The sequence below is a fragment of the Centrocercus urophasianus genome, unplaced genomic scaffold (assembly GCF_019232065.1).
Source record: "Centrocercus urophasianus isolate 14NV4802_14NV808 unplaced genomic scaffold, USGS_Curo_1.0 seq_16, whole genome shotgun sequence".
Classification (NCBI taxonomy): domain Eukaryota; kingdom Metazoa; phylum Chordata; class Aves; order Galliformes; family Phasianidae; genus Centrocercus; species Centrocercus urophasianus.
The window spans coordinates 27,037,521-27,057,147 of NW_024884711.1; positions in this window are offsets into that span (position 1 = coordinate 27,037,521).

Below are 19,627 nucleotides of genomic sequence, written 5' to 3' on the forward strand. Positions count from 1 at the left end.
CCCGCGTCTTGCCGTGCCGCAGCCGGCGCCGCGCCTCACTCACCTCCGCCGGCGGCGGGCGGGGGCGGCGCGGGGCGGGGGCGGAGGAGGGGTCGAGCCGGCCGGGGGCTGGCGGGCCGGGGAGCTGCGCCCGAGCCCTGCGATCCGACGGGTAAGGGGACCCTCTTCCTCCCCCTTCTCCCTCTCCTCGCCCAACTTTCCCAATGCCGGGAGCACCACGTCCTGTTCCCTGCCGCCCTTCCCATCCCCTCGGCCGCCTCTCTCCCGGCCCCGACGTGAGCCCCGCCGCCCCGCAGCATGGAGCCGGTACCCGGCCGGGCAGCCCGCGGCTGGTCAGTGTGCTGCACCCCAACTTCTGGCTTTACCTATCCCCACAGCACTCGGGTATACGATGCGGCTTGTGACCTAAGTGATGTGCGGGGAACTGCGAGTAGGACATGCCTCGAGCGCTCAGCGCTGAAACAGGTTGTTCCTCCTTCTGCAAGAGGCGCAGCGCTGTGCGCTCAGGGCTGGCAGTGCAAGCTCAGCTCCTTTTCAGCAGGTCACAGGTATTGTCTCTGCTCTGTTACTTACTAAGTCGATAAAAGTAAGTCGATAAATCACCCGGCGGTCAGTCACCTGCAGATCTTTTATTTCTTCCAAGTAGATTACTCGAAGCTGCAGATAACAACCATTTCAGATCCTTCGTTTCAACCTGGGAAAGCCTGTGCTTTCAGCTATTTAGTGAACGCAACTAATTTTAATCTCAAAAGAGCAGTCTTCCTATAAACATAACATAAATTTAAATTAAAAAGGAAATGTCTCACAAGCTTCTGAACTGTATAGACAAAAAGGTCATGACAAATCAAATGTCACCTTTTGGCTGTATATGTAACATAGTACTGTACAGCCTTAGTATAGAATGCTTTACATACTATATGAAATTTCATGATGTGTGTGTGTATGTACATAATCAAATCTATTATTGCATACTTAATGAATAACTGTATGATGTTACAGAGAAAAGAAAATGCATATGAAGTTAGAATAACCCAAAGTGGGAGTAGCATATTGAGAACATCCTTTATTAACTATATATGACAGATTTCCAACATTAGAAAAAGGAGGAGAGGAGAGGAGAGGAGAGGAGAGGAGAGGAGAGGAGAGGAGAGGAGAGGAGAGGAGAGGAGAGGAGACCCACAACTGCGTGAAGGGTTTAAACTGAGAAAATAGGTGCAAAATAAACAGGAGGTAAGGTGTAGCTGTGCTGTGGACTCATTGCTAAAGGCAATGGTAGAGGAAGACAGAATAGTCACATAGCTCAGCATAGTCAGGCTCTGTGGCCCAGAAACAGTGCCCTACCTACAGCAGATATGTGCAGGGCTTTTCTCAAGTAAGTCATGATGAAAACTGACTTCTTAGAAATTACACCACCGTACCGAAAAAAGTTCACAGCTGTTAATTTGGGGGCAGAGATGAGCTGTTATGATTATTTCCTCCCACAAGTCCTGCAAGGGAATGGCTTGAAATTTAGCTTTGTTGGCATATAATTTACAGACTTTGTTAACTACAAATTTCTTTCTGAGATTCCTCCTCCATGATCCTGTTAAAGGTTATAGTATTAACTTCAGATTTCTTTGGGCCTGCAGCTTGATTTTCTGACTCCATAGTGAACATGCAGTTCTGGAAATAAAACACCAGCATCTTTACTCTCTGACAGCACCACAAACTTTCCAAAACTTTGCTTTCATATGCTGCAGAACAGAAAGAGAGAGTTTACCCACCCAAACAACGTTCAGAGAGGCATCATTTCCTCTTCTGTTGTGAAGAGACACGGAAATTCCTCTATTCCTTAGAGCTTCTTTTGTCCTACATCTTCTACAGAGCATCCACATCACAGTGTGGCTGGCCAGCATGCATCATCTGCAGAGAAGCTGCAACAAAAGCCAAAACTCTGCAAGAGCTTCACTGTAGTCTAAGGACAGTACTTTACTCCTTAAACTCATACAGTCTTACATAGTTCATTTACTAAGACTGTATGAAAGGGAAATGATTTGCCCCAGAATAAACTGCACAGTACCCATTTTATCCTGCTGAGAAGGATGATGTGCTCAATTGACTCTGCTGTGAAAAGTAGAAGTTATTTTAGGCTCGTGTCATTTTGCCAACTCAGGGGAATAGCTACTATGACCACCAATCTAATTTATAAACAATCCGTAGAACACAAGCCTCAGAAAATGAGATTAAGAGTTGTCAAATGGAACAGTGAAATAATTATAACACTCCCTGAGTATCTCCCCAAGTCCCTGGAGAGGCAGCACCTTCTTCTCTCTCACCATAGGTCATGTGCAAATATGAATGAACTGTTTGTAGTTTCAGCTGGATTCAATCCTCCACTGCCTCAGATCTCATAAGGCAATTTTCATCTGAGCACAGTGGATGTAAAATACTACCATTTAGAAAACGACCATATCTTTGCAGAAGTGTTACTGACTTTTCAAGATGCCAATAAGTAGAGAAGCAGGTCAGCTATCACTTACAAATGATGATTAGACTAATTAAATGTTCTCCAGTTCATCTATCCCCTCAGTTTAAACACACTTTTGCCATTAATGAAGATTACTTAGCATTTATTGCCCCAAAAAAGTCTGTAAGCTTTTTCCTATTATTCTCTGTAGGGATTGTCCTCATTGCACAATGTGGTGTCAAATTGAAATACCCAGTCTAGCTCTAGAGCCACTGCTTCTGACATACAAATATAATCTGAAAATCATGCAGCAGAGAATGATATTAATATAATCACATTACTTTTAGTGGTTGAGCTAATTCATGTATTTCTTTTTGGCTTTAGACAGCACATTGTAGATATAGACTTAAAACTCTGTCTACACTGTGAATTTCATTTAAATTTTATTTCAAGGATTGCTCCTGATACAAGTACCATTTGTGCACAAATTCCATCATTCTGATACTATCTCCTGTACAGGTAAAGCCTCCAGTTATCATGATTTGCTGGATGCCAGCATGATTTCTCCTCAGGCCTGAGAGCCCCAGATTGAGTTTTTTCTCAATCCCTAATTGTGCTTAGAAAGAACAAAGACATCCTTCCTCATGCCTCCAAACATGAGAAAACTCAAAGAGCACAAAGAATATCTCTTGGCACCACACCTCTGCAAATTGTACTATAGCAATCAAACAGGAACAGAGGGTGTGTAGACGCACAGCTTGAATCCTGCTTCACAGTCTGGTTGTTCTTGCAGAGGTAGTTTAACAGAACCCAAATGAACCTAAAGGAAGAACACCCCCTGATACTGATGTGTTTTTTTCAAGAGGACTTCCTGAGTAAGTGAGAACTTCTTGGCAAGACAGTCTGGGTATAAGAATACACAATGAGGTTCCTGACATTTAGCAGCAATGTCTTAGCATAGCTTTACAGCATATATTCTCTTCAGATGTAATGGAGATTTCAAAGCTATAAATCAACTCCTGGCAATATAAAAAGATCTTTGGATTATAATTGCTTAAACTACATAATTGTCTGTCTCCAGTTTGTCTATCCCATGCTGCAATGTAAACACAACATGCCAGAAATAGAGTTACAGTGGTCAGTCTTCAGATAAATCCAGAGGTGCTCAACACTGAACTGGATGGGGCCTGGGCAGCCTGATTGAGTGGGTGGCAGCCACCATACCAGGGGTTGGGACTGGGTGAACTTTAAGGTCTCTTCCAACCCAAACCATTCTATGACTATGATTCTATGCATACTATGATTCTATGATTCTATTATCTCCATTCTCGTGGTACAAAACTATATCTTGTTCCTTCAGGTGAGAAATAAACTCCTGCCTTGCTGACTGATGAAAGTTCTTGAAGTCAAAAATCAGTTTCTCTAGAAACATTTAGTTAAATGTGTCTGAATACAGCCATAAACTCTTACAAAAACCTAGAGAACAGTGTTACATTAAATGTCTTATTATTCCACCTAATCTAATATAGTATGTCTTAATTCTTTGTAAATTAGAATGATGCTCATCGCTGTTGAAAATTTGATTTTTTTTCTCACTGCAGAGAACATTTGCGGAACATTTTGTTTGGGGAACATTTTGTAAAGTTCGATACTTATTTGGAGTTCCAGGCAAATACAAAAACAAAAGGTGAGCTGTCTTGTGTAAAACTTGTCTGTTTTGCTTTCAGTGAAATGGCATCTTCAAATGTCTGCTTTTGTTGTTTTCTTCCTGCATCATTAGTGGTACCAATTGCACTTTTCCTGAAGTAAGGCTTGCTAAATTCTTCATTATATCCGTCTTTATTTCTTGAATTAATTTAGATTCTTTTAGTCCTTTCTTATTTTATTTGACTTGAAGTACTTATCCCGACTTTTTTAATCCCAATCTGCCTCTTTTTATCTAAATAGTAGTTACATTCCTCTTTTGAATCACTTATGTAAGCAGCTTTCTATTACACGAAACTTGAATCTGTCGAGTTTTATACGCTTGAAGCGCTGATGGCTAAGTTACTCTACTCTCTAGTTCATATGGAATCAATGGCATCATTTTATTTTGGATGGAGCTTTTTGGAATGTCTCAGTGCTGAATAATCACTTTATATATTGCATCTTGCTGATAACTGAATAGCCAACAAATAAAGCAGTCTTCATGATGAGCAAACCAAAGTGTGTGTGTATGTATCAGTGAAGAGTGGTAAATCATACCCTATTTTTTTGTATGAGCCCACGCTCCACTGACTTTAAGAAAGTCATATAGTTGAACAAGAATCTCATTCAAATAATTCATCTTTACTCTAACATTTCTTTGGTATATCTCTCATGTGACATTCAGCAACCTCTCTGTATTACTTTCTCTATTGCTAAAAAGAGGCAATATAATGTTTACCTCGGAGTTATTGGGAGAGCTACTTGATTAATGTTAATTCCTACTAAGAGATGTTGAGGAAGATTGATGATTTCATAATCAGTTAAAAATATGCTAGAAATCTTTGTTTTCAGGAGGTTTCTGGACACGTCATTCACTTAAGTTAATAAATTAATTGAATTAATAAGACTTTAATTCTGTATTAACTGAGGCTCAATAGTTTCAGAGCATAAACAATAATGTAAAGGCATCTTTCATTTCATTCATTATCTGGTTTCTCCCTACTGTTAGCTGCATTCTCTACATAATTAAGGATGGACATAGAAAGAATGATGTCAAGTAGCTGCTGATATGAAAATTACATAGCAGAACTCCAATTCTATCTTTGTAGCAAATCCTTTTTTCAAGAAAGGTGATACTTGAAAGAGATGAAGGTGTTACAGTGTTTTCATACAGTTGCCAATTTATTATGCTTACATAAATATTTAATACATCAATCTCTTTCTGAAGGAAGAACATGGTTTGCATTCCAAGTCATATCATTTTATTACATTTACTTACTTGATAAATCTCACCAAAACTTTAATTACTTGATGGGCATTTACTGGAGTGTTTACACTCATTTTCCATTGCTCACTGATGGTCATCAGGCTGATCTCCTGGGCTGAGCACTGTATGTGCTAGTGGCCTTAATATCCAGAAGTTGAATAAAGTTATTGCTTTTTATTATTAGGAACTAGAGCTGAATGTTAAATAGAGAACTGCTATTCCCAAATGACTTAAAAGGATGTAAAGAGAAGGAAAATATTGTTTAATCTCTCCGTCAATAGCCATGTTATCTACAGACAGACAGTGAGGCTGTGGGAGTATATTTCATCCACAGAATCACTAACTTCAATAACCAACATAACCACATCTGTGAATCATTTTTCCTACTAATACTTGTTTTCCTTGAGAAGTGATCCAAAGGCCATAGTGAAACAGACTGGTAACAGAAGAGGATCCCTCTTGCAAAGGAAGAGCAAAAACAACTTTCACTGCATATATTTAACCACTGGCAATCTAAGGTTTTCCTTCTCCCTAGTGTGATCTCCAAGGTCATTTATTTGTTCCTCAAGGAACACACATCTGTACTAGTTGTGCACCTACAGGAATTCCATGGACAAATTCAGCCTGACAAGTCAAAATCACACTCTTCGTCTTGCACTAGCTTTTCCATAAGACATCCATATATTATCAGCACATTATTATCATTTTTTCTCTGGCTAATGGACTCTCAAGCCAAGTTAGTAATAGAAGATTTCACACTACTTTGTAAAAAGTAGTAAAGAGAAATAAAAAGTAAAGAGAATTCAGCTTGGGAAAAGAGAGGGCTGAGGAATGCTTGAGATGTCACACACGTTGTATAAAGATCACTGAGCTGGGAACTTCATGCATGTGCATCACAAGGAGCAGCAAGTAACTACAGACATTTTCTGATGGAGAGGACCACTTAGGATGGCAGTTCACTGAGCCCTTCTAGATGCAGAATGGCTAGGAGAAAGTAACCCTTCAGAATGAACAGAAAAAGAAATAATTGAATGTAAAGCCTGCTGAAATGCTGGGGGATAAAACGGCATTTGTTTTGTATATATTATCTATATACACACATAAACCTATTATATAAATACTATTTTTAAATGTATGCATAAATATGTATTCATTGTCTACATATTAGAGCAGACACATGAATGATGTAGAAATACATATGTGTGTACATATATATGCTTAAAATGTTAGCACCTGATTTATTTCCTGTCCATCTTGTTCTCTGTTTTTCCCACTCCAGTGAAATGACAATTTTTATTTTTTGTTAGGAAACAATGAGAGGGAGGAAATTTTGCAGTCTTCAGCAAAGTAGTATAGAACTCAAGTCTGAGACATTCACATCCATTAAACCACTGTACTATCTCAGATCTACATGTTTCCATGGAAGTATTTATTATGCAACACAACAAGATCACCTTGTTAGCTCTGTATATACGCTGTTGCCAACATTTCATCACCTGTCCACGGTAAAAACCAGAAAACCTTTAAAAAGACTTTACAAAGAAAAATACGAGAGGCACAGGAAAAATTTCAAACAGCAGCACTTGTCAGCTGATATCCTTTGGAGTTCAGCTGTTTACTGAGCAAACACTCCTTTCCATTATTAGTTGTCCATGAAATAATAATGAAATAATAGTGCTTTTTAAGACAAGAACCAACATACTTCCTCTACTTCAGACAAGCATGCTTAGAGTTTTTTCAGTGTATTATAGAATCATAGTAATCATAGAATCACAAAAAGGGCCTCAAAGATCATCTAGTTCCAGCCCCTGTTGGAGGTCTCTCCAGAACCTTCTGTTTTCCAGACTGAAAAAGCCCAGCTCCCTCAGCATGTCTTCATAGGGGAGGTGCTCCAGCTCTTCAGGTACTGTCATGGCCTTCCTCTACACCCGTTCCAACACTTCTACACCTTTCTTTGTGCTAGGGGCCCCAGGCCTGGAGCCTCTACTCTAAGAGGAGTAGACTCTACTCTACTCTAAATGGGGTTTCATAAGGGCAAGGTAGAGAGGAACAATCACCTCCCTCTCCCTGCTGGTCACCCCTCTTCTGATGGAGCCCAGGATACCGTTGACCTTCTGGGCTGCAAGTGCACACAGCTGTCTCAAGTCTACCAGGACTCCTAAGTCCTTCTCTGCAGGGCTACTCTCGAGGAGCTCTTCTCCCAGTCTGAATACATATTTAGGATTGCACCAACTCAAGTCCAACACCACGCATTTGGCTTTGCTGAACATCATTAGGTTTACACAGGCCACACTTCAAGTTTGTGAAAGTCCCTCTGGATGGCATCCCCTGTTTGTATCAACTGCACCATACAGTATCTTTTTTTTGTTGTTGTTACAAATGTTAGCAAAATATATTTAAACTGTAAGAAAAAAATGGGAATGCCATTTTAATTACTTAAATTCCAGTAATTAACAACAGAAAAAGGAAACATGCAATGAAATAAAAAGGTGAAATTCGCTCTCAAATAAAAGGTTAGCACAGAACTCCATAGCCCCTGCCCTCCACCGTATCTCCTAAAGTGTGCTGAAGTTGTTCACAGGCTTGCTGACATGTACATAGGTATATATTTCATCTGATTTCATCTGAGATATGTCATTTTAACAACTTGCTTATGGCCAAAAATGTCACTGTTTTCTGTGCAGAAATAAAATAGATGTTTGTTTCAAATTTAAATTTAGCCTCTATTTTTGCAGTCATTTTATGTTCTAATTATAACAATCTAATTTGTAAACAACACATGCTGAGGTTTTGACAGTGAAGTTCTGATGAAACACAGAGTACAAATTTTAATTACATGCAGTTCTAATACAGTGAGCACTGCAGCATTTCTGTCATCTTTGAAATGGTAACAAAATGTAAAAAAAAGTTTTTGAAATATGAGCACGAAGGTAATGAGATCAATAAATGTCAGCTAGAAAAAGTAATCACAACTCTAGAGACTCACTAACCTTTCTACAAATTCTAGAAATAATGGACTGGCTTGGGATGAGGAATTCTTCTAAAATGGGAAACAGATATAATTATAAGGGGAAAGTGAGCCAAAGACTGCTGAATAATACCGAAAGCATTGCCTATTAGGAGACAAAATTGTTTAAGAAAAGATTAAGAGTAAACAATCAATATTTTTGCTTTTCCTCCCTAAATCCCCACCAGTATACTTCCATTTATATCTTATAATTTAAAGAGCAAAGTATGATACAAATACATATGTAAATCTAGAATTAAAATATGAAATATGACTTAAAGGGTAGAAACAGATAATAGTTTTCCAGACTGATTGCCTGATTGCTTCTCTTGGGGAGACAGAAATGTTAGAACATTAATTGATCTCCAGATAAATTCCAGATATTTAACACTCACAAGATTTGATGTTATATATTTAATTTACGCAAACCCAGAGCTTAAGCATGAATGAACTGAAGACATGAAATTGTGTGCTATATTGTAATGCCTCGTGGTAAAATCTAACTTCTATGAGAGAAAACAATTTATATGCAGAGTTAGATTAAGTAATTCTTAAAATGTTGATATTGGTGTTTATTTATTTTTTTAATTAAACATGCAGGAAGCATTGAACCTGAGGTGACAAAGCAAGGGAAACAAACATTTTGTCAAACTCATCTAGATGGGCAACAATTTATTTATTTTGAATGAGATATACTCTTTTTTTTTTTTTTTTTTTTTAATTGTTACCACTTATCAAAATACTGCAAAATTCTGTAAGGATTCAGGTATACAACAAATTGATCTTAGGGAAATTGACTTTTAAAAATAGGGCAAATACGACGAGGAAATTATTGCTTATTTTACTATTAAAGTCTGTCTTTTGCCCCAACATTGACAGTTTTTTCACACCTAATGTATAGGTAAAAGCAGATGGACAGAGATTAGGATCTGGTAATTGGAGTCCACTCAGTGTTTACAGGCAAACACACAATTTTCTTTATTATGATTTTCATTCATCAAATTGTTTTCAAAACTAACACAGGCATAAAATGAGGTACAGAGATTAGCAGTTTATATTTCATCCTTTAAATGCTAATCTGAAGTATTAATGTAAAAGGGATCCTTATAGAACAATGAATGCATCACGTATCACCATCAACTTTCATGGTCAATGTTTCATACTTTCTGTTTTTCTGTACCTCGCTGAAATGAAACGAAAGGCTAAATTAAATCCTTTTGTCTAATTCCACACACATGTGTTTTCAGATTTTCTTTGCTTTGAACTTTTTTCATTTTTTTGAGAAGGATTGCTCACATATACATGTGTGCCTATCACATTTTATATATATATAAAACATTTGACATGTATGTGTGTATATAGCTATTTATAGAACTGGAGTTCCTAGAGGAAAGCAGCTCTGCAGCTGGGAGAAAATCCAGCAATAAGCAGTAGGTTTGTACAAGGATTCCCTTTTGCTTTCAGCATAGAGCTAATGTGTATTCTGAAAGCTGTGTCAATACACTCTGCAAACCTGTAAACATTAATTCCAAAAATAAACAAACAATTCCTTCTCATCTTCTTTTCACATCTCTACGTGCTCGAAGAGAGACCCTGTCCAAAGGGTCCTCGTGCTGCCATGAGTTTAGAAAGACAGAAAATCCTGATCCAGCTACAATACTGAATCCATTTTCTCCAGAGCCTGAATATAAAAATCTACAAAAAGCCATTGGTATGGCTGACATACAAGACACCCACTGACAGCAAAATGTACATCAATTGTATTATCAGTTTCTATTGTTAATCCATGAAAACCCTTGCATCTTGGAATACTCTAGGAATTTGAAACTCCTTGTGGAATATTCTTCTTTTTCTGAATCTCACATCACTTCATTCTTCATAAATATTACCAGCCTTCTTGAGATACTCTAGTGGTTCTTTAGGGGTCACTCCAGGAGTACAGTTTGGATTTCAGGTAGGTTCACTTGACCAGGACTTAGCATAACAGTGCTGCGACAAAGAGAATGTAGAACTGTGGAAGGGGAAGTGGGCAGCAACCACCTGTGAATGTGGGAGTAGCCATGGGTACATGGATGCACATTACACAAGCCACGAGTCTGTGTCCTTCAGGGTAGTTTTGGAAGTTGCTGCCACGTCAAGAGAGCTGACACAGGAGCAGCCCAAAGCCAGCAGCCATAGTTGGAGCCATGCTGAATTCAGGTAAGCAAGAATGTCCCAGCTGTCAGAAATACAGTGTTCATGCCAACTATAACACTATGATTTGCTTTCTAAAAACTCCGGGTCCCTAGAATCGGAAGGAACTACAGAAATAAGATTGTAGTATACAGCCATAGGTAAGAGGCTATGTTTAAGGATAGCATCTTTCAAGCCTATGATTTTGAAGGAAGGGATTTTTAGCCAAATCCGTTGCTGCCAATAAAGGCTTTAGTATGACATACCATTCCCCATACAGGATTACTCAGAGTAGTCCAAAGTCAGGCAGACTGCATAACACTGCAGAATGATCTTTAGGTGACACAGCAGTAAAGTGACAGAAGAAACTCAATGTCAATAAACACAGAATACCACATTTGAGAAAAATATCTCCAACTCTAAATCCTCGATGATGGTTAATTACCTCTTGCCACTCACAGAAGACATTTTGAAGTTCCTGGGCAGGATTATCTAAAAATGCCAATGTATTGCACAGCAACAGCCAAAAACTCCTGTCAAATATTAGCGCTAGAAAGCACTGAAGAGCAAAACAGAAAATCATACACCACCTCTGCTCTAAAAGCAAAGGTGAAATGGCTTGCAAGCTGAGAAGGGAATTATTCTTCCCAGTTTTTCCATATTCTTCCCAATATGAGTTAAGTATAACAAAAACACTGTGAGGATGCAAGCTTAAATCAAATAAACAAACAGTTCCTCTGTATAATCCATCATTAGATTGTGACTTTATTGCTATGGGAGGATTGTCAGGGAAATACAAATGGGCTGACTTCCCTTCCTGCTATTGAAAAGTCCAAACACACATTCAAAGTTAGCGTCTCCACAACAGGTTTCACAGAGTTAGTAGCTTATAAGAGAGCAAGAATAAATGAGAATTTGCTTGGTTTACATTAGTTTTCTCTGCTGACCATTGTCAGAGAAAGGATGTTAGACAGCTTGTTACAGAACTATTTATATGCTTAAACTGTGTGCAGTTATAATTCTTGCTCCAGATGAAGTACAACTTCTTATTTTAAACCCTAGATAGAGCTGCCATTCATAGTGGCTTTGATAGACCAGAGAAATCAGGCGACAGGAGTTCTGTGAAGTTCAACAGCGACAAAATCAACTTCCTGCAGCAAGGAAACTGTAACTCCAAAAAAGACCAGGAGGTCCTAGCAGAGAAAGCTGAACTGAACCAGTAATGTACCCCTGTGACAGCAAAGGCTAACAGCATACTTTTCCCCCAGCACAACTGTAGCCAAGAGATCAATGGATGGGATCTATTCCCTTTCTTCTTCACTTGCAAGACCACATTTGAGTAGCAAGCCGCTTTGAACACTTCAGAATAAGCAAAATCTCAAACTATCAAGGTAGAAATTTGAAGCAGCTTCTTACTTAGCATCTAGCTAGCACCTCTGCTAAATACTTAACTTTTTGCAATCACAGCACACAATGACAGAAAACCAGAAGGCCCAGTATATGGATCCCAGCTGCCAAGCATTCAGACTACCATTCTTGAAGGGCCTTTTCTAGAGTTTGAAACAGCTTCACTTTTCAGATTGTCTTTATATTACAAAATTTTATTTCAAACTCAAAATACAGATGCATTCATGCTCCTAGTCAACAGCAGCAACGGAAAACTGATGTTTAACCTTTGAAAAACATCTTTATAATTGCAATAGAATTATGATGATTGAAAGTTTCTGCTGCAGCAGGTATTTATACACCTTTAAAATTCTCAATACCTAAACACTGCTAATAACTGATAGCACTTCTCAAGAAGCACAGTACCTCCCTCACTCCTTGGGGGAAGATGATGTCCTCCCACTGCCAGCTTGGAAGGATGAGGGTTTCAGCTTGGCCTAAGAAGACTGTCCCAGCAGACTGCTGCAAGATGGAGGCGGGGAGAAAATCCCATTAACATAAACTTCCTGGAGCACCTGGAGCCAAGTTAAAACCTGGACAAATCTTTATTACCATATTTTTTTAAGAGGGACTTTTTGGCAGATAGCATTAAGAAAGATTTATTTCTCAAGTTTACCACAAGATGGAGGTGCTGTAACTCAGAATCATTCATTAAACAGTGAGGAAAATGGTAGGTGTTGTAGAAAGGGCACTATAAAATTTTATGAACACATTTAAGAAAGCAATCAAAAATAATTGTATGCAACCGTGAGATATTATTTCACTAAATTATTTTAAGCAAACTGTATAATGACATAGCAAACTATCTCTGAGCCAGCATTATTTCAAGATGCAGCAGCTTTCTATTTGCATTTGAATTACTGAATGCCGCAGATACTATTCTGAATCACATATCCACTGGAGGTGGAGATGTCTGATAATGTAAATTCTCAAAAGCACCCAAAGTGGTTGCCAGAGTCAGATACACAACCATCCTCTTGGACACATCAACCCAAAATCAAGATCCTTTTTTCTTGAACAATGCCTAGTGCCAGCCAAAGGAGACAATAAAGGATGTTTTTGTCTATAAAATACATAGGCCTAATTGCCCTCACAAGCGTTGGCTCTGATCTTCCCCAGAAGATCCAGGATGGTGTCTGCCATCAGAAAGCTTTGAAACTGCTTCTTATGTCATAGATATAGTACAGTGCAGTTGCTGATGATAAATGCTGCTGGAGCAGAGACAAGGCAGCCCTCATTCAGGGTTCCTGTGCAAGCCCAGAAGGGAGGGGAGACAAACTCTCTTCTCCCAAAATCTCTTGCTTCTTAGTCTTCAGAGATAGGGTTTCCTTCTGAGCTTTCTTCTAAGGGAAAACATTAAACATTTCCTCTGTTCCATTTTTTTCTTCATATCTTGTTTACCTCCAGTTATCATTCAGCCATTTTAAGGCGGTAAGCAAAATTAGTTGGTCCTGGTTATATTACAATAACACAGAAATTGAAACCATCAGAAATGGGAGCTCCATGAAGATTACCAAGGGCTTCCAAAATTAATGCCTCCTACTTTATTATGCTGGCCCAAAATCTCAGGGCCAGACGTTGGCAGTATGACATAGAAGTTGAACTTTCCTGCCAATATTCCATTGAATTTTTTGCCACGTGACAAATGGCAGCAGAGGGCAATCTGACAGAATGGAATCTGACATGGGAGTGCAGATGAAACAAAGGTGTGGAATTGAACTCCTCCATGTGGAATACAATTGCACCCCATTGACTTTCATTAATGCTTGCTGAATATTTCTGGATACCAAACACTGGATGTGAGCACAGTGAGATGGTGGGTGGTACTTTTCAGCAGTGACAAGAATAACAGTAGTTCATAACCTCTGGTTCAGATATTTTACAAGCAGAGCATGTAGGCTCTTGTTCATCACTGGTAAAAATGAAAAGATAATTGTGGTGACTGTGTTGAACAACAATGATCTGTAGCTGAGAATTTTCTCTATCAAGTAGTGTTATTATGCTCTACATACCTCCTGTGGTTTTCATAGAAATAAATAGGAAGCATTACTTTTGGAGCAACCTGTACATCTTTATAGTTTCATAGCACTTGGAAATTTTTGGTTTTCATTGATGCTACATTTACATTAAAAGACTACAACAGTACTGGGAAGTGAACCTTTCTGCATATGCTCTGAAGCCATGGGCAAACACTCTGTTTAGGCCCTGCTGCACAAATACTGCCTCCACCTGCACTTACCCCCTCACTGCTCTTGAAGGAGCAGCCATAATCTATCGTCTACTAGTTGCATAGTGCATGACTACAGTATAGTTTTATGTTTTTAGTTTTAGGCAGATTAATTTAAGAAGATTAAAATTCAAGCTCTAAAAACACATAGATATTCCACTAGGATAAGTTACATTTGCATGGCAAGAAAAGCCCAAAGAACTGTAAGAATGTGAGTAAGGGCTCTATAACAACGGCATACAATAACTGAAGGCAGAAAAGTTAGTATATGTCTTCACAACAATGAATTAAATATGAAGCTCTTAAAATAATTCTCACTCCACTTTGAGTGGATCTTGAAGATATCTAGAAAACAAGAATGTATAATAGATTAAAACCATATTTGATATTTTATTATGAAGCTTCTATATTTTCTACATTATCTTTCATTTTCAGCTCATTCTTAACAGTGTGTGGTAAATTGCTAGAGATGTATAGCAGACAAAATCCACATGGATAGGGAATAAAGAAGTAAAATGTATGAGAGATCTCAACTGTAATGCACCTGCTATTCACAATCACAGACTTTACTTGCAAACTTGTAACATACCAAATACCATCAGTAATTTGGTTTAATTTCTCCTCTGTAACTCCACAAAATCCTAGAAAAGATACAAAACCAGCACACATTCTCTATTTTGTATGAGTTTCTAAACAAAGTCTTTTTAGACTTCATTGCTTTCATGGCAAAACATTTCACATTTAAATGGGTTCTGACTTATCACTAATATTTAGTTGATTAGGTTTACAATCTAGAAATAATTTAGTGAGGCTAATCTGCATTTACTGATTTTTAAAATAGTTCCAAATAATAACCAACTACAATTAAGTCAGAAAAGCTTACATCCAACTGCTTTTAATCTCTTTAAAATTACAAGGCACAGTTAGAGAAAAGATGATACATACTAAAAATAGATGAACATTGTAGGCTATAAAATTGTCTAATTAAGAACAGACCATCGTTCATCATGAATGGTTTTTACACCCTTTCACTTCACACATTTTCAGTGTGATGCTTGTATTTCAGAAGAAAATTGGTAAAACATTTTTTACGTTGCTTAGAAAAAAGCACACCACAAAACTGATGTTTGATGTACAGATGCTTGTGATAATTGCTCACCTGGAACTGATGGCAAAGGAACTGAATTAATATTGGTGATGTGGGACATGTTTGTGCCAGAGGAAACCTGTGGCAAAGACAAGGATGCAAGTCATCCAGATGATAAGTACAATTGTTCTCTGTGCTTCCACAAAACTCTTCTTGTTTTATACAGCTGCTCCTCATCGCTGAGCTGCTGGGCAGGCCCAGAAACCCAGCTCTGAGCAGCTTCATTCCTCCTGGAGAGAAGTAACAGCTTCTACTAATATTAGACTCTTAGAAAAGATTCTGGTGATTTGGAGTCCAATCTTGTTCTCATGTGAAACTCAGTTTTGTTACCTGAAGTAATATAATAATTGTGTCTGCAATTGAGAGCTCAAGGACAATACTTGTAATTAGTTATAGTGATGGCAAGTACCTTTTTAAGTCAGTCACGTGGGAATTATAAGTTATATAAACATATGCCTGGACAAAGTTATATAGCTGAGAATACTATGGATGAGATTATTCCATGTAATAAACACTCTATTTCTTACATTAAGAATTTAATGCTTTTTAAAGTGAGGATTATATTACTTAACTTTTACTGATAAAGTTAAAATGCCATACAATTAGAGGAAGACAAGCCTTACAGGTTTATTTATATCCTACCTAATGCAAATGTGAATGTTCTTCTATGCCACATAAATATGCAATTACTTTCTTGAAACTTGCTAAGCTGTGCATCAGCAGTTTCTCATGACAGTGAGTTACACAGGTTGATCATCTCTGAAAAACAATACCCAGCTTCCCCTCTACTACCAAGAAAACCCACACCTCCTGGCAACCACAAGTGAGCATCAAACAGCAAAAGTTACACAACACTACTTTTGACAATTGAAAAGTAAGATCAGTCCTAACGCTCTTTCTCATTTTTATGCAGTTCTCAGCAGAAGTTCTCAAAAGTTTTATCCTAAAAGGGCCTGAGGAAGAGCGAGGCACAGGAAGTAAATATGGCCCACTTTCAGTAATGCACGCAATGGTAGCAAATTACAGCAGCAATATAAAGTGATTTTTGATGTGATACTGAAGAATTAATTGTGAAATGAACCCTATATTTCATTTTTTTGAGGACATTATCTTTTTAACTAAGCTTTGTTCAAAGAAAAAAGCAAGCCATTTAGTTTGGAAATGGTCAAAATGAAATGGTTTGATTTAACTTTGAACTACCATGATGACCAAATCCCTTGCCAAGAACTGGATGCCATTGTGATAGGAAGCCCAACAACTGTTTGATTGTTAAGATTACACTTTGCTTAAATTGATAATAAAGTATCATTATGCAATGATATGGATTTATTTACACTTTATAATGAGCTTCTAAAATTCAGTGGCTTTTACAGTATGCAGGAGCATTTGGGGGATTTCAAAGTGTACATTAATAAAGATGAGAACAGTAGAAGGTTGGTGGTTTCCATTTGGTTTTTTTTGTTGTAGTTGTTGTTTTTTTTTTAATTTTTTTACTGAAATGGAACCAGTTCTGTTGCAAAAGTAGTTCTGCCTTATTGAATGGTGAAACATCATATTTGTTTAAGTTAAGGAAAAATCTCAGGAAGTCTTCTGCATGAAGAAATCACACAAATCTAGTAGTATTACTGGAACTTTCTTATCGTGTAATTATGACAACTTTCTCTACATGCTCAGTAACTGGAAACATTTTTATAAACTGAGAAAATTAGAAATCTCAGAGGTCACCAAGTAACTCTTTAGCCTGTTTTCTTCAATTCTGTCAGGTATAAAATACAAACATGAATATTAATGGGATTAATATGGCTTTTGTATGCAGTATGCAAAACTGGAAAAATCAAGGGCAAAGAGTAACGTTAAAGATAGAAGTCACAGAATGAAGAAATAAATTCAGCAGCATAGTCTGCAATAGAAAAGGACTGAAATTCCCAGTGAACACTGCATTAGAATTACCCAGATCAGCTCCCACATGGATTGTCCTGAAGCACTGTGTTAGGTAATTGTGGTATTTATTATTAGTAATATGAAGATTACCGGATAGCACTCTATAGTAAGTGCGGTCAATTATAACTTTCCACTCATACTGCAGCTTCTCATACAAATCCTGCTAGGACTTAGATAAAGGATTTGGAGGGCATCCTAGAGGGACAAATTCTGATGTGTCTGTTACCTATGCCCTGTTTAACTCCAGGCAGAAAGCATCTGTCCCAGTGACAAAGCAAAAAAGAGAATTATAGCAACATAGTGGAACACAAAGTAATTTGATGTCCAACACTAGTGTCCAAGATACTAGCGCCCTCATCCCCCCCCACACACACAGGCATTACCAGCACCCTGGGCAATATTTACTTCAGGTAGTGGATATGAAATGGCAGGTACAGAGACAGAGGAGTACATACTCATCATTATGAAGAACAGAGGCCTTCCAATCAAGAAAGCTCTATGACAGCAACCAAAGAAAACAGCAGTTCTCAGAAACTCATGGTAAGAATAAAGAAAGCAGTTGAATTAGAAAGCAAGAGGGCACCCTTGAATGAAACTATGGAAATGCTCTTCTAACTGGAGAAGAAGAAAGGTACCCAATCTGTGCTTTCAAAATAGGAAAACTGAAAATTACAACTGAGTGGGCTGAACAGTTCAGTTCTCACTGTAAGAGAAGATATAGATCAGATTTATCTTAGAGAACTAATTTTAGAGATGGGCTCTGGAAATCTGACTGTTCTCCTTTCTCACTTTCTCATCTTTATTTACCTATTCATTTCCATTAAAAATGTAAGGTAAAGCTCATAAACAGCACCTACTTGCTCACATCTGGCAATTTGCACAGACGTCTGTTGAGAGCGATCTCAAGGGAACATATAATTTTTAATGAGTTTTTACTTTTTTCCCCCTTTTCCATTTCAAACCTAAAAGAATGCAGTTTAAAAGAAAGAATATGGTGTATGATTACATTTAATAAAGAAAAAAAGATCAGTTTGCTAACAGCTTGTTAACAATTCGCTAACCACATCAGTTTTCTTTCCTCAGCCCAAACAGCAGCAAATCAATTGGCTATTGTCTTCATCCAGAACATTTGGACAGATACAGATGGGCCCTATAGGATGCTGATGGCATGCACCTGTTCCAGAAAGCTGTTCCAGATGATCTGGGGTGAGAAGAATGAATCTGCAAGCAGATTCTCTCCTGCAGCAAGGGCAAGGGGCATGTTCCTGTCAGGCAGTCCCAGTAGTGAGGTGTGAAATGAGAAGTTTCATGGAAAGTCCACAGTGCATGTCTCCAGGATGGGTTCACTCACAGATTTCTTGGCATATGCACAGCACTATATACAGCTCTGGCAGGTATCAGTACTATATTACTTGGTAGTATATATACTTCATTCCCTGTGTTCATGCAGTTAGACTTCAGGATAATGGTATCTGTATGAGAAAGACAGATGTAATTGTGTAAATTGCAATTTTACCCCCCCCAAAATGTATCAAATCATTATGCTGAGAATGTGGGTTCAAAAACTGTTGACTTGTGAAGAATTTGGGGTGAGATGCATTGCTAAGCATTTAACTTAAGCAACAGATTTCTTGCTTCTACCTCAGAAGGATTTTTTCTGTATCCTAGTAAATATATATTTAGTAACAGCATCTGCCACATCCAGATACATTTTTATGTGTTTACAGTATTTTTACCATTAGAATTTGAATGCATTTCTGTTTGATTGCATACTACTGTACCATTCTAGAGGAGGAAAAGTGTGCTAATTTCTTCATCCATAACCAATATCATTTATGTCAGCAAAAAGATTACCAGCCCCTCAGTGAGTCATCCTATGTCCCCCTTCTGTGACTAACAGTCCGTAAGAAAGTATCATTCTGTGATAAATGTCAAAAAGCATGCTTTATCTAAACAGCTCAACGTACTCTACTGACAGAAATTAGTTAGGGATAATTTATACCCTTTGGTGGCCGAAGCAATCTATGAGTTTTCTTAAATTGCTTTTGTCTCCAAAATAAACTCAGTTGACTTAACAGCATGAAGCAGAATTTAAGGCAGTATTTTATAAATCTGTCACTGAAGATTAGAGTAATCTTTAATTTACAAATGCTGCTACCAGCTATATATGTTTACTTTGCAGAGCTTTGAACATTTAAGCATCTCTCATGACTCTAACAAAAACCACTCACAACCTCACAGAAAAAGAGTAACTGGGGCCAGAAACTGTCAGAGCAGATTCCGTAAAT